Below are 17,280 nucleotides of genomic sequence, written 5' to 3'. Positions count from 1 at the left end.
TGGCTTTCCTCCGGACTTGAAATAATATACATTTCCCTTCACGAACCCTTTCGAGTCCGGGTCTTATCGCATTGGAACCGTTTCTTTATATTTCGTTAAATAATGAAATACGTGAAAATACATTCAAAAATGCCTGTCGACGAATCTCAAAATCTATGCAATAATGTTTATATAGCCGTGGGATCCGGTTCATCGGATCAAATATACATATGTGTATAGGCCCCGCTCCATAATATTTCTTTGATTGTGATATCACGATGTGATTAATCGCAATCGCATATCGCTCATGCCCGAGGCCATTGTAAGTGCTCTGTTGTGGTTTCCGATTGCGATGTTGCAATGCAACGTGGGCCGTTGATCTGCGTGATTGATCGACGGTCCTCATTGACTCCACCAATCGCCATCACTACACATATATGTTAAGCACTGATATCCAATGTCTGCCTTTGCTGTTGCGATTGGTCGATCAGATTTGGACCATTGATCGGCGAGATTTGACGACTATTATGCATTCTCTGTTTATGCTTTCGATACCTATTTTTTCACTGTTTTCATGTGTTTTTGACCTCTCAATAGTGTTTTTCTTGCCATTATAAGGGCTATCCTCATGCGATGGTTTTGATCTTTGGCATGATTTTAGGATATTTTGAAGACTTAGGGAGTGTTCATGGATCCATTTGGATCACGCCTTCCCACTAAAAATGATTTTGGACCACCAAAAGTTGGTTTTCAAGCATCGCTCAAGTGAGGATACAGTTGCTTCACTTTCCCAATCTCTATCCATTTTGCACTGCTGGATTTTGAACCTTTAAGCCTGATCCTAAGGTACTCCACATCCCTCTACACGTAGTCCTCACCTTCCTATCCAGAACTATATATTCCTACAGTTCATTGAGGTATTCAGGCAACAGATCATCAATGGAAGGCAATTAACTTTTCTCTTCGGGATCTTCAATTAATGAAGGTTCAAATAGTCTTAAGTTTTCTGTAATTACCACTAGATAGATGTGCATGTACGCTGGTAGATCAAGGTGGAAAGCATTCTCACCAATTTTCTCAAGTACCTTAAAAGGCCCATACCTTATTGGCTTCGACTTCTTTCCTTCACCTTGCATTCTGTCCTTGCTGATATACAGCCAGACTTGATCAACAACTTGGAAGCTGTGCTCCACCTGATGCTTATCATGCCTTACCTTATACTTGGCTTGGCTCTTTTCCAGCTGTTCCTGCATTGTTTGGTGAATTTCTTGGATCTATTCAATGAACCTGGTTGCTTTGTCCACATCATCGTGTCCAACAACTGTTATGTCTTTTTCAAAGACAAAATCGAAGGGAGACGTTGGTATAAAACCAAAATAGGTCTCAAAATAAGATCTCTGTGTAGAAGAATGTTTAGCACGGTTGTAAGCATGTTGCACATAACATAACTGTTCATCCCAAAGCTTGGGATGCTTGCTGCAATAACCCCTGAGCAACTGGATCACTGTCCTATTGACTACCTCTGTTTGGCCATCTGTTTGTGGATGAAAGGTTGTGCTTTTCTTTAGTCTGGTGTCCATTAATTCCCACAAACTTGACCAAAACTTCCCAACAAATCGGGAGTCTCGATTAGATACTATGGAAGTGGGTAACCCAAAATACACCTAGACATGTTGAAAGAACAACTTTGCTATTTGTTCAGTTGTAATCTGCTTATTACAGGGTATAAAATACACATTTTGCTAAACCTATCCACAATAACATATAAATAGTCATGTCCCTTTCTAGATTTTGGCAATCCCACAATGAAGTCCATGGGAACACTTTCCCAAGGACGGGAAGGAAGTAGAAGTGGAGTGTACAAGCCTAGTTTTCTATTGCTAGGCTTGCTTTTAGCACACATGGTACACCTTTTAATATATCTAGAAACTATTTCATGCATTCTTGGCCAATAGTAGAGTCTTTGCAGTTGTGCAACCGTTATTCTTACACCAAAATGGCCTGATATTAGAGAAGTATGTGCTCCCCTAATTATGTTAACTCTTTTAGTTTGTGGAATGCATAGCTTTCCCAAATGATACAAGAGTTGGTCCTTAACATAATAGTCCAATTCTTCTAATTTTTTGCCATGACGTAAAGTTGCATATACATCTTTAAAATCTATATCTTGAGCATATTGTTCAATGTAGCTTTCATGCGTTATTGAGTTATGCTTAAGTATAGTTGATGCATTTATAATTGGTCTTGATAACATATCTATAACTTTATTGTGTATGCCCTTTTTATATCTGATGACTAGATGAAACTGATGTAGGAAACCCATCCACCTATAGTGTATTGATTTCTGCAATTTAGTTTGTGAGTGCAAATATTGAAGTGGCTGATCATCAATATGTATAACCGTTTCTTTGCCCATTAAGTAATGTTTCCACTTCCTTACACTCTGTACTAATGCATACAATTCTTTATCATATGTGGGATAATTAACTACTGTAGGATTAAATGTCTCAGAATGGTAGCATATGGGTTTACCATGTTGCAACAACACTGCTCCCATGGCATAGTCACTGGCATTGGTTTCAATCTCAAATGGTCTTTGAAGATCTGGCAATGCTAGTACTGATGTTGTACTAATTTTTTCTTTCAAGGTGTTGAAGCCTTTCTGCTGTTTGCCTCCCCACTGAAACACCTTGTTCAATCATGTCAAAGCATGTAAGGGAGCTGTAATTAAGGAAAAGTTAGCAATAAACTTTCTCCAATACTGTGTTGCCCCTAGGAAGCTTCTAACTTCTGTAGCAGATTTGGGTTTAGGCTATTTTACAATGACTGCAACCTTAGAGGGATCTATCTTCAATTCACCACCCCCTACAATATGACCCAAATAATTCAAATATGTTTTTCCAAATTCACATTTTGTAATTTAACATAGAGATTTTCTTTTTTCAAAACATCTAGAGACTGCTTTACATGCTTCAAATGTTCTTCCCATGTTTTACTAAAAACAAGAATTTCATCTAGATATACAATTACAAAATCATCAATAAAAGGCCTGAGTACATCATTCATAACTGTCATGAAAGTGGCAGAAGCATTAGTCAAGCCAAAAGGCATAGCTAGCCATTCACACAACCCTTGCTTTGTTTTGAAAGAAGTCTTCCATGCATCTTTCTCTGCTACTTTGACGTGATGGTAACCACTATAAAGGTCCAACTTGGAAAACTAAATAGATTCTTTCAACTGATCCATTAGATCATCAATACGAGGAAGGGGATAACGATTCTTGATCGTTATTTTATTCAGTCCTCAGTTATCAATGCACATTCTCCACGAACCGTCTTTCTTCCTCACCAACACGATTGGACATCCACATGGTGATGTGCTTGGTCTTATGAACCCTTTCTTGAGTAGCTCCTATACCTGCTTCTTGATCTCTGCATTCTCTAAAGTGGATAACCTGTACATTCTGATGTCAGGCAATGGAGCATCTTGCTACAAATTAATATCATGTACTATTTCCATTTTGGGTGGCACACCTTTAGGTTCTTGAAATAGTATATCATATTCTGAAACAACTTTTTCTAAATCAGCTTGCTGTTTAGAATGACAGCCTTCAAATACATTGGCTTTATCAGGTTTCTTTTCCTTTACAACCATCAGTATAAATTGCTTGCATGAATTTACAATTCTTTTCATATGCCTTGAGTTTATGAGAGTATAATTATTCTTGAGTTTGTGAGCTCTTACAATATATTTGATTCGATCTTTAACGAGTTGATACTTATTTTTAGCTCTATAGAAAATGGCTTTTCTATCATACAAGTAAGGACTTCCTTAAACAATTCCACATATATCCAAGGGAATGATATCTAACTCAACCTCATCTACAATTTTTGACCCAAAAGAAAACCTAAGTTTGCATTGTCTAGTCACTTGTAGTTTTGCTTTATCACATACCCAACCTAATGGATATGGCTTCTTGTGAGGTGTGGTTAGTAGTCCCAATTTCTTTAAAATTGCTTCATAAATCAAGTTTACTTGTGAGCCACTATCAAATAAAGTAATCTTTTGATGCTTGGAGATAACTCTAATATGAAAAAGCTCATGTCTTTTCCTCTCATTTTCTTCACTATCAATCGTTTGTGCAGAATTACTAGTAGATGCTTCAGAATTTTTACCTTTTATACCTGTGGCTACGATTGTTGTTTCATCACCTGAGTCTGACCCCAAATATTTCTATATAGTAGCAGCAGCCTTCTTCTTCTTGCCATCGAACTTCTTGGGTTCCAACTCCGAATGCAAAGACTAGCAATGTTCATCATCATGTCCATCCTTCTTGTAGTGAGTGCATGAAGGTTTGGCCTTCTGTACAGAATTTTCCTTCCTCTCTTTCAATTTTTGCTTCCTCTTTTCCTTTTTCTTGCTTGTAGTGGGTTTTGATTGTCCCCTAATCTTTGGGTTCACATTCTTTCCTCTAGCCTCTAGATGGGTAGCCTATACAGATATCTCATCTATGCTAGTAGGGTTAAACATGAGAATGGTGTGCCTCAAATAGCTGTATAGACCACCTATATACTTCAACAAAGTTTCAGGTGAGTCTAAAGAAATGCCTAGAATTAAAGCTCTTTTTCTAAATTCTTGGGTGTAGCTTTGTACACTTTGCCCCTTTAACTGGCGAAGAGTTTGCCAACTCATCATGGCTTGCTGCATATAAGCTAGTGGATAGAACTACTTTTTAATGGCAGAAACAAATTCACTCCAGACAGAAAGAATTTTACCATGCTTCTTCAAGTTAGCTTGTATCCTGCCTTCCCACTAGATTAAGGCAATTCCTCCAAGGCATAGGCTGGCCAACTGAATTTTAATCCTGTATGAATCAATATTCTGCACCCTGCAATACACATCAATCTGTCTAATCCAATTATCTAGCTTCTCTGCATTTAATTCTCCATCATATATTGGAAAATCAAATTTAACATCTAATTTAATAAAAAATGTTTTCTTATTTTTATTTTTAGGGCTATCAGGAGGTGTGGATAGAGGAGCCTCTTTTCCTTTCCCTTTGCCTTTAGAATGGCCATCTAGAAGAGATTCTTCTGTTCCTTTGTCTTGTTCGGAGGTTGAAGAATCTTCACCTAGACCTTTCTTAAATTCTTGGTACATCTCTTCTACCATGGCTTTCATGATCATGAAACTGTCCATGAACTGAGAGTCTGATTCCAAGGGATTTCCTTTGGTGTATTTTCTGCTAGCATAGACCCTACCAATTTCTAGGTTAGCCTCAACCAATTCTCCTTCTCCTAATTTGAGCATTGACCTAGTTATCATTCACCAATCTAGCACAAGCTTGTCTAACATTAGCAACCTAAAGCTCTGATACCACTTGATCTGATAATGAGATCTAAGACAATTAATAAGGTATTACAGACTCACGTGCTTAGATTTGTTTATGTTATTTTATGTAATGGATTTATAAGATTGTGAAATACATAGATAATGAAGCAGTAAAAAAAAGATAATAGACAACACGTAACATAACAAATTTAATGAGGAATTCAACCAATACTCCTAGGCTACATCTCCTGGTCCAACCTTCAGTGGTGGCCTCTCTATTATGTCTGCAAGCAGAGTTTTACAACAGTATGAGCTCAATTTTAGACTTAATACATGACAGATATAACAGTAAGAGTTTGCTTGAACCTCTCAAGCCTTCTCTGAGTACACAGAGTCTCTTAATAACTCTTTGTCTTTGTCTTAGCTCTGTCTCGGCACTACCTACTTTGTCTTCCGTTTTCTATGGCTTTAAAGACATAACTGTGCTGCCTGTTTTTTTTAGCTTCACGGCTTTCAGTCTCCCTGTCCTCTATCCGCTCAGACCCATTTCTAAGCATTAGAAATCATTTTCAAATGCTTCTAAGGATGGTGGCCACCTGTACTGTAATGGAATGGTTATTGGGCCTCTGAAATCCTTTGGAATGCCCAAAAACGATCATTTTATATTTTACACAAAGAAACACTACAACACTATGAAATTCTTCCAAAACACTTCTTATTTCAGACTTCAAAAGTTGTTAAATCTGGTCTATTCCTCTATCGTGTCTGTCCTCATCACTATCGCAAGTCGCTTCAGCCTTGCTCTTGTGTATTTTTAAAAATACGTTAAAATTGTGAAAATAACGTAAAAATGGCTTTCCTCCGGACTTGAAATCATAAACATTTCCCTTCACGAACCCTTTCGGGTCTAGGTCTTATCGCATTAGCATTGTTTCTTTGTATTTTGTTAAATAATGAAATACATGAAAATACATTAAAAAACGTCTTTCGATGGATCTCAAAATCTATGCAATAATGTTTATATAGTCGTCAGATCCAGTTCATCAGATCGCATATATGTATGTGTATAGGCCCCACTCCATAATATTTCTTCGATTTCGATATCGTGATGCGATTAATCACAATCGCATATCACTCATGCCCTGGGCCATTGTAAGCGCTCTGTTGTGGTTGCGGTTATGATGTTGTGATGCAACGTGGGCTGTCGATCTGCGCGCTTGATTGATGGTCCTCGTTGACTACGCCGATCGCCATCGCTACACATATATGTTAAGCTCCGATATTTGCTATCTGCCTATGCTGACTAGATCTAGACCATTGATCGACCAGATCTGACGGCTATTGTGCATTCTCTGTTTATGCCTTCGAAACCTATTTTTTCACTGTTTTAACATGTTTTTGAACTCCTGATAGTGTTTTTATCGCCATTCTAAGGGCTCTTCTCATGCGATGGTTTTGATGAGCCCCATAAATGGGTAATGATATGGGCTCATTTTTCCTCCTAACATAGTTTAGTCGACCATTCTCTTAGCCTATTGCATGTTTTTTGATTATATTTATGCTTATGGAGTGAGTTGGGTTGGTCATGATGCCATGGAGTCTAATATGTGTTTAATGCATATTTTTGTATAATTTTGAAGACAAAGTGAAAGATTTAATGGATAATTGGTACCAATAAGTTGAAGTGGACAAAGAAGGGGATTTATAGGAGGGTATATCCCTCATTTATGACTCCCCACTTCGAATTCTCCTTCATGCAGCTTGGAGCACAAACAACCAAATCAATGCACTAGGAGGCAGCGAGCAAGTGGAGGATAACTTATGTTTATCTCGAGTTTTTGGAGCCAAGCCTCCCTGATTTTAAGGAAGATGTTGGGAGCTTCAGTTGTATAAGTAGAAAGGCCTAGGGCCTCATTAGGAAGTTAGTCAAATTTTCAAATTTTTGTTGAAGCTTTTCCCTGCTCAACTTCGAGCTTACTTTTGTTGACAGTTTCATGTAATCCTATTATTATTTTGATAATAAAGATGAGATCCTTTTTGAGCTAGCACTGACTTACCTCAGAGGGCTAAAGCTCTTTGGTTAGGGTCCAATCCAAGCAACCAAGCTCCTCTTGTTTGTATTTCTATGCTTTGTTTCAGTTTATGAATTAGTTGCTGTTAGATGAATTTCTTTCTTGGTTAAGAATAGGTTGCTTTTGGTGATTTAGAAGGTTGTTTCCATTTGAGTTTTCCATAGCAGGTTGAATAGTGATAGAGAGAATATACAGAAAGGCCATCAATAGAGCTTTGGCCTCCTCTCCTCCCTTTGGGACCATGAACTGAGGCCAAGACCCTCTTGCTACCACAAAAACACAGATTTGCCTTCTCCATAGGATTTCTAGTGTTGTAGTTTGTTAGAAGGTTAATGATTTTCTTTAGATCTCTTTCACCATGCTCATTTCTATCTTGCAATCAATTTCCTTCCATGCTTTCTCTCATTATAGCATTTTTTATCATTTCTTTCCATAGCTCTTAATCTAGATTAGCTTCATGCAAAAGGCTGTTTTTTTATGTACTTAGTTTCCTTGCTTGCTTGATCTCCTTGTTGGATTTTCAGGTCCTTTTGCAGAAATTCTCATCTCACAACAAATCAACCTACCAGCCATCACATTCTCTCCCTGATCTATGCCCTACAGGTCACCCAGAGTTCACCTCAAATCTGCCTTAGTTTTCTGCGTTTTTCCATAGGATTTCTTCCTCTCTCCCGACCATCTTTTCCTCTCCTAATAATCCTTGGTGACCCCTAGGTGCCTTAACACATCATCCCAGCCTTCAACTACCCTTTCCACCCACTCTCACACCTTCAAAACCTCCAAAAATGCTCTCGGCATCCTCCTGTAGATCCCCTTCAGCGTCCTGTAGATTTTCCTGTAGGCTTCTTTTTGAAGTCCGATTGTAGGAAAAGCCTCAAGAAGGCCACCTGAGACCTCCTAGGACCCATCCACACCATCCTACATCTTATCAAGTCCAAAAACCACCCTCCATTGCCACCTAATCACTACCACATTCACAATCAGATAAAATACATGCATGACAATTTCACATAAAAATACATAAAAATCCAAAAAGATGTTTTTTGCTCATTTACTTCTAGAAATAGTTTGAATAGATGTTGTTTACTTCCTAAGTAGGTAATGGCATTCATTTCATGGTTTTTCATCTCTCTTTCTGCAAAAGTACGATTAGTTGCTTAAGTAGGGTTTGCTAGGTTTACTTACATTTCAGTCTTCTTTTCCTTTCTGCAAGTAGAGTAGCCTTTGTAGAGTAAGCTTTCCTTTCTTTCATCACATATAGAGCTTCTTCTGGAATCCATAGAAGTTGGATTGAGATCCTATTCATCTTGTGCCAGCTGGCCAAGTGACAGCCTGCAGTAAGAACTAGTACTTGTGCATACACCATCATCGCTTCCAAGTTTGTTACGAACTACCGGGTTGATAAAAGTAAAGTAGGAAGCCCAGGAGTTGCAGCATTATTGCTGCAATACTGGTGCTCACCATCTTTTTGGCGTCGTTGCCGTGGAAGCATTAGAGTATTTTGTGATTACTACTTTCTTCTATTTTCTATCACAACATTCTTCTAAGTAGTTTATTTCAACAAAAGTAGAGTAGTTGTTTCTTTCAGTTTCTGCATTTCCTTGCTTTCATTTTCAATTCTACAAATTTCATTTTAGAAAAAATAGAGTAGTTGCTTCTTTCAGTTTCTGCATTTCCTTGCTTTCATTTTCAATTCTGCAATTTCCATTTCAACAAAAGTAGATTAGTCATTTCCTTGCTTTCAGTTCTGCATTTCATTTGCTTTCCTTTACAGTTCTGCAATTTCATTTCAGCAAGTTCATTTCCGTTAGTTGTAATTTGTTTGATCAATCAATTTCAGTTTTGTAGGTACAAGCAGTGAAAAAACAAAACCAAAAATATTTCCTTTCATGCTTCGTAGAAACAGAGATAATTCAGGAAAATTCTTGCCCAACACCCCGACTACATCACATAGCCAACCTTCTCTCTTCTTCAGTGGCAGTGATCAAGAAGAACCTTTAGGTGAACAACCAGAGATATTTGAAGAACCTATAGGGGAAGAAGAAGAAGAAAACATCCCTCTTGAGACAATGGCTGAAAACAGAAATTCTAGGGGGAATGGAGAAAGAATATAGGATACATTTCTCATCCGAGAGACCAATGGGGACACCGAAATGAAGAATATAAGTCCCTCAGCCCTACCTCACTTCCATGGTTTGACCATAGAAGATCCTGACACCATTTTGTTTGAGTTTGCTGTCATCTGCAGAACTTATGACTATGCAGAAGATGAGAAAAAGTTGAAAATGTTCCCTTCTACTCTCAAGGATGCAACCTTGCGCTGGTTCATGGGGTTACCTGGCAAGAGCATCACAACTTGGGCTCAGATGCAGTAGGCCTTTAATAAAAAATACCAAGACTATTGTAGGTCAAAGGATACCAAGGAAGAAATATTCCGAATGACCATGGGAAGTGATGAATCCTTGGAAGATTATGAAGAGAGGTTCCAGCTCAGTTACAAAAGGGCCAGGTGCACACTTGACCCCGAATCTCTGAAGTTGGTCCTGCTCAAGGGAATCCTAGAATACCTTCTAGACACCCTCTATTTACTGGCCGGGGGAGACATCTACCAACTACCTTATGAGGAAATAAACACTGTCTTTAGAAACCATTCTAGAGCAGCCAGAAAGAGAGGTAGGGGAAGGCAACCCATAGCCAGTACCTCTTCATCCAATTCATCCATCAAAGGTGAACCTGGAAACATGCTGGAAGACTTCAAGAGTGAGATGCTGCATACTCTTGCCATGCAAATGGATACCTTTCATACCAAAAGGAAACAAGAGGAAGCAGAGAGGGATTTGGCCATTTTTTTTCCTAGGTGCACCAGGAGGCATCCTAGGAACAAATTCCCATTGAACTCTATAGAGGTTTGTTCAGTCTGTGAAGAAGATCATTCTACAGACAAGTGCCCTTCCTTGCTCAGACTTAAAGCTGTATACCAAGGGGCTGAAGGAGCCACTAAACCACTCTATTTCATGAACAAAAGGAGACCGCATAGACCCAGACCATACCAGCAGGGGAGGCAAGGGACATCTCAGGCATACTGCAACCCCAACCAAGTCACTTCCATACCTTCTTGGGCCCTCTTACTCATGCTTCTTGGTCCAAGCCTCCTCCTTTGTCCTTCCATCTCAATACCATGCCCAACGAATTGCTCATTCATTCTAATCCTATGCTCAGCCATAGCCTTAGTGGAATGCATCTCATCAGGGGTGGAGGCCCCAATACAACTCTCCTCCCACTCTTTTGTCTCCACCACCTGCTTAACCATAACCATTGCCTCCTACTCCACCAAGGCAACCCCAAATGCCTGCCCAGCCGAACTCAAACTCAAACAACAGATAGGCTCAGCAAGTATATAGTGGGGAACCATCATGCCCAACTTATGCTATGGAGATTCTGGAGATTAACCTGCGACGTGGGAAGGTTCTCCCAAATAGCCAGCCTCCCCCTAGGGAGGTTGAGGAAGATAAAGAGGAAAGTGAACCTAAAGCAATTCCACCCTTTCCTGAGAGACTATCCGGGACAACACAACCCACCCCAGAAGAAAGTAAACTTCTGGGATAATTAAAACAGTTATGTGTAGATATACCACTTCTCTAAGCCATAAAAGATGTGCCTATATGCAATCAGTTGATCAAAGAGAAGTGATTTAGGCATCCAGGTAGGGGCAAGAGAGATGCCCCAACCATAAATGTCATAGGATAATTTGTCCAACCTAATGTTGGGGCAGGTAAGCTGTCCGAAATATATGGACCCTGGAAGCCCAGTAGTTGATGTCCACATCAATGGCACCATGATCCCACACACCTTGATTGATCTGGGAGCTGCCATTAATGTGATGACGAAGGACACCATGCTCAAACTTAACCTCTAGGGCTCCTTGAGGAAGACCAAGACAATACTACAGCTAGCAGATCGCTCCACCGTGACCCTTGAGGGGCTCCACCGTGACCCTTGAGGGGATTGTTGAAGATGTGATGGTCTCCATTGATTCTTGGGAGTACCCTGCTGATTTCTTGGTTTTTTAGCCGAAGGCAAAGCTCACTGGGTATCCTCTCATCCTAGGAAGACCTTGGTCGGCTACTATCGATGCCTATATCAGCTGTCAGGCTAGGAACATGACCATCAAGAATGGGCATATGTCCAAGTAATTAGTCCTATACCCTCCTGCCCAACCCTTGCTATAACATGATCTACCTCTCTAGTTGGAGGAGGAGGATGAGGATGAAGTCTATTCTGCACCACTTTGTACATTAGAAACTGCCATGGGGGGGAAACCGCAAGATGAGGATGATATCATTGAGAAATTAATTCAGAATCCAAACCCTAGTACCTTGGCATTAGAGGTCATAGTGAAAGAAACTCAAAAAAATCCCTTAATGGATCTCTGTGTGGCCGACTTGACCTCTCTCCATGTTAAGAATATAGAGTTTGGCCTAGACAGAACCTTGAAAATCAATCCATCCCTATCCACTTCCCAAGAGAAGGAGCTGTGTAGCTTATTGAGACAACATTTAGATGCCTTCGCTTGGAGTTATAAGGAGATGAAGGGAGTGCACCCTTTAGTATGTACTCATCATATATACATTAAGGAAGATTGCAAACTAGTCAGGCAGCCTCAAAGGAGGATGAATCCAACCCTTAAAGACATTGTTAAGGAAGAATTGAAAAAATTACTTGATGTAGGATTCATCTACCCCTTCTCTGACAGCGAATGGGTCTCTCCTTTGGTGCTAGTGCCAAAGAAAAATGGTAAGTGGAGAATCTATGTTGATTATCGGGAATTGAACAAAGCCACTAAAAAGGACCATTTTCCTTTGCCTTTCATAGATCAAGTGTTAGATGGTTCGGCGGGGAAAAAGATTTTCTCCTTCCTAGATGGGTTTAGTGGGTACAATCAGATTCAAATCAGTCTGGAAGACGAGGATAAGACCACTTTCACTTGTTCTTGGGGTACCTTTGCATATCGGGTCCTTCCTTTTGGTTTGTGCAATGCTCCAGCCACTTTCCAGAGAACAGTATTGAGTATATTTTCTGAACTTGTTCATGATGCAGTGGAAATATATATGGATGATTTCACTCCTTATGGTTCTAACTTTCAAGAAGCTTTATCTAGCCTAGGAAAATTCTTGGACAAGTGTACTGAAATGAACCTATCCCTCAGTCTCGAAAAATGTGAATTTTTGATGACTGAAGGGACTGTGCTAGCTCATGCAATATCTCAACAAGGACTGCAGGTCAACCCCCACAAAATTGCCATCATCCAAAGGGTCCCACCTCCTCAAAAGGTGAGAGATGTTAGAAGTTTCCTAGGATTAGCTGGATATTACAAAAGATTCATTAAAGATTTCAGCAAGTTAGCCTCTCCGTTGCTTGGTCTTTTAGGAAAATATGTTGAATTTATATGTACCGAAAGCTGTTAAGAAGCCCTAGATACCTTGAAAAGCAAACTTGTGACTACCCCAATTTTGAGAGGCCCAAACTGGGCCCTACCTTTCCACATTCACATGGAAGCCTTGAACAAAGCAATAGGAGCAGCCTTAGGACAAATTGATGAAAAGTTACCTTATGCCATATACTTTATAAGCAAAAACTTGTCGAAGGCAAAGTTAAACGACATAGTAACCGAGAAGGAACTCTTAGTTGTGGTGCATTCCTTAAACAAATTCAGAAATTATATCACAGGCTATCACACCTTTGTGCACACTGATCACGCTACAATTAGATATTTAATGAACAAACTGGATGTAAATGCTCGCATTATTAGATGGTTTCTTTTACTGTAGCAGTTGATTTGACCATTGTTGATAAGCCTGGTAAAGAAAATGTTGTTGCTGACTTTTTGTCTAGAGTAAATTTTCCTGCAGGTGTAAATTTTCCTGCAGGTGAAGAAGGAATGGCGGATGATCAAATTCTAGATGAACACCTATTTTCTATCTTAGTACTCTCTCCATGGTTTGCTGATATAGCAAACTACTTGGTTTCAGCACAGTTTCCACCACACCTGTCCTCAAAGGAGAAGAGCAAGATCGTGAGTAAAAGCGCCCATTTCATCTGGATTGGGGGCAATCTTTCCAAACTTGGCCCAGATCAAATCTTGAGAAGATGTGCCAGGGAGGAGGAAGTCTTTGACATTCTCCTGACCTGTCATGACGAGCCTTTTGGAGGCCATTTTGCAGCAAAGAAGACTACCTTCAAAATATTGCAAGCAGGCTATTATTGGCCCACTCTTCATCAAGATGTGAGGAGATACACCAACCAATATGACCGGTGTCAAAGGATGGGGAAACCTACTCCAAAGGATGAGATGCCCATGCAACCTTAAGTGACCTTTGAGCCATTTGAGAAGTGGGGCATGGATTTTGTGGGTCCTATCAACCCTCCTTCAAAACAAAAGCAGTACATCATTGTGTGCACTGATTACCTAACAAAGTGGGAAGAAAAAAAAGCAATCAAAGCAACAACAGAGGAAAAAGTAGCTAAGTTCTTAAGAGAAAACATATTCTACAAGTTCGGGTATCCAAGAGAATTGGTCACAGATCAAGGTAGTTAGTTCACTTCCAATTTTATTGAAGACCCGCTCACACATCATAAAATCAAGCACAGGACTTCCACCCCTTACCATCCACAAGCCAATGGGTAGGTGGAAGTAACTAATAGAGCTTTGGAATGAATTCTGACCAAGATAGTGAGCAACAACAGAAAAGATTGGGCAAACCGATTAGTTGAGGTCACCTGGGCCTACAACACAACATGGAAAACCACCACAGGGTTCACACCCTATGAACTGTTCTATGGGAAGAAGGCTTTGCTGTCAATAGAATTTGAATACAATACACTAAGGATGGCATCTCAGCTAGACCTAGACCTCAGCCATGCACAGAAGGAAAGACTACTCCAGCTCAATGGATTGGATGAACAAAGATTGCAAACCCTCCTCCACACAGAGGTAGTTTAGCTTCAGAGGAAGCTATGGCATGATAAAAATATCAAGGAGAAGAAGTTCCAAGAGGGATATTGGGCACTGCTCTATGATTCAAGGTATAAAGACTTCAAGGGCAAGCTGAGGACAAGGTTGCTGGGACCATACACTGTGGAAAAATGCAATGACAATGGTTCAGTTCTAATCAGAACTATTGATGAGGAAGCCATCCCCATGCTTGTCAATGGACATAGGTTGAAAATTTACAAGAAGCCCATCTCCAAGCGAGAGTTCATTGAAGATCTGAATAAAACAGTGATGGTAGTGGGGCATGTCTCAACCTCCACACATTGAAGAAACAGAGAAAAAAATAATGAGGACACAAGTGAAAACCTCCATGAGGCGCTTGAGTCCCATCATTGGGTTGAAAACCTCTTCTAAGGTGGCCCAATGATGCAAAAAAAAGAGAGAAAAGAAAAGAGAATAAGATCCCTGGGTGAAAACCTCCCTTGGAGGTGCCCAGGGCAAGCAATCAGGGTGAAAACCTCCTTGAGGCACCCTAGTTGTCTTTCAAAAAAAAATAGAGAAAAGAAGAAAAGGAAAATTGAATTTTAATGTGCATTGTAGGTTGCAGGAGGACCACAGGGAGAAAGAGAAGATGCCACCAAGCCTATTTCATCTCCTCCACACTCTTCTCCATCATTTCTGACCTTTCTTCCACCCCATTGTGTTCTTTTTCGGAAACTGTGTGTTCTACAGGAGGCCCGGTGTTTTCTATAGGAAGCTCCTGTAGAAATCACAGAGAGCCAGAAATGGTTCCAGTAAGTAGTTTGAGGGGCTGCGAAGTTTCATGAAGAGACCCTCCTACAACTATTCACCGTCCTTGCGATCCATCCCACACTTGCACCACCTCATCATCATCATTTTTTCTTGCTTATAAAAAAAACACAGAAACCAATTTTTAGAAAAAAAATAAAAATAAAGGGAGCAGCAACTCAAATCTCACCTGTAGCTTACCAAGTACCTCTCCATCTCCATCAGCATCATTGGCATCATCCTCACCACTTCCGGCACAAAAATCAACTAAACTTTTAAAGGGAGAAGCAACTACAGGAGCTCTTGTAGGAATTCCTGTAGTAGTTGATCCCATTAAAATCAAGCCACAACAACAAAAGAAGTGCAACCATGGATTGAAGGAGACATCTGAAGCTAGATCCAGCTAGAGGATACTTGTAAAAAACAACCAACCACAGATCAGAAAGTAGAAAGCATGCAACAAAGGAAATACAAGCATGCAGCAACAAAAGGAGCCAAAATGCCTCACAGCACATACATTCGACTCACAGGTAAGTGAATAAACCGCTCCTCTGTTACATTGGTGTAATTGAAAAGGAAAATGAGATGGTTAGGGTTGAACGAGAAAAGGTGGCCAGTTAACTGGCCACCCTCATCCAGTTGACTGCACTCATCCGGAGTTGCCACCACATGTGCATGTAGTCAAACTCAGAAAAATCCCAAGGACAGGTAGTAGAGGGTTTGCAAACTCAGATGCAATTATGGGAGGTGATTGCGGGAAGAAAGCATGATGACAAGGTGAGTGGGGACCAAGGGTCCAAATATGGTAACGTACATTTTTTCTAGCTCACCCCCTCACCGGAAATATCTAAAAGAAGAAATAAGTACTCCTCCTCGAAACTCCTTCACCACCTTTTCTTTCATTCTATCCTCGTCCACTTAGCTGCAACAAGCACTTTGTCACCACCATAGCCTAGAAACCATTGTTCTCCATCACTTTCATCCATCCTCCTGCTATCAACGTTCTACAGGAGCACTTACAGGTTCTATAGGAGCACCTACAAGCAGTTCTACAGGAGGGGCAATAAGTTGTTTTTAAGGAGAAAACACGGGGTTTTTGGTCGATTTCTGGCTTGAGGAGGTAGGTTATGTGCATACCCACCTTGATTATCAATATGTGCAAGGAATGATATAATTTTAAGGAGGAATTCAGTCCATAGAAGAAGAGCAATTACATATTTTTTTTGCCTGTTTTCTAAAAAAAAACACAGTTTTTCTCTGTTTTCCTGTTTTCTACAAAATTCTTATCTCCATCATTTGGTGTGCAAAGGGGGTATAAGAAAAATGACATGGGGATTCATGAGGAAGGAGCCCACAAATTCAACCAGTCTCCATGAACATCCCCAGGTAGTAGCCATATTCACCAGAGCAAATTGGATGCCATTTTTTGAGAAATTCCCAGGGTTTGATGAAGAAGTTGCTCAGGAATTTTCCCTTTCTTTAATTCCTCACTCAAGGACCCATGCCACTGTTACTCTTAGAGGTATCTCCATAGAAATCACCCCAGAATTCATCAGTAGGGTTACCACCCTTCCTCTTGGATTACCTTGGAGCAAATATGAAAAGCCAATTGGACAGTCTACCAAGAAAATCTTCTTCCAAAACAATGAACATCCTGTAGAAGACAAAAATGGCATTAGAAGGACAAGCATACCCTACCCTTGGGATGAGGCCAGTTACCAAATCATGAAATATATTTCTTATGAAGGGAGGTATAGCATAGTCTATGGCTATCATTTTAGACTTCTCCATGAGCTGAGATATGGAATGGACACTCCAACACCCCAGAAACTTAGCATCTCCTATTTTCTCATGCGGTCCCTCATAGACTCCAACATTAAGTTGAAGGCATGAGGTCTAGATTAGCCGGCTCACTATGGGTTAATTAAAATGTTAGTGGAAGAAGCCCTCCATACCTTCACAATCCCCATAGCATGGGGGATTTTCCAAAACATGACAACAGAAGATGACATAAATGCCCTCACATATGATATTAGTCCTTCCGATAGTGGGAAGGAGGAGCAGCAATGGGGAGAAGGGGAAGAAATTGAGGAACAAGAAGGGGAGAAGGAAGAAACC

Source organism: Pinus tabuliformis, chromosome 3_1, assembly GCF_031772625.1.
Source record: "Pinus tabuliformis cultivar Carrire ecotype Pingquan chromosome 3_1, CPIR1, whole genome shotgun sequence".
Lineage (NCBI taxonomy): Eukaryota > Viridiplantae > Streptophyta > Pinopsida > Pinales > Pinaceae > Pinus > Pinus tabuliformis.
This window is presented reverse-complemented; position numbering follows the sequence as displayed.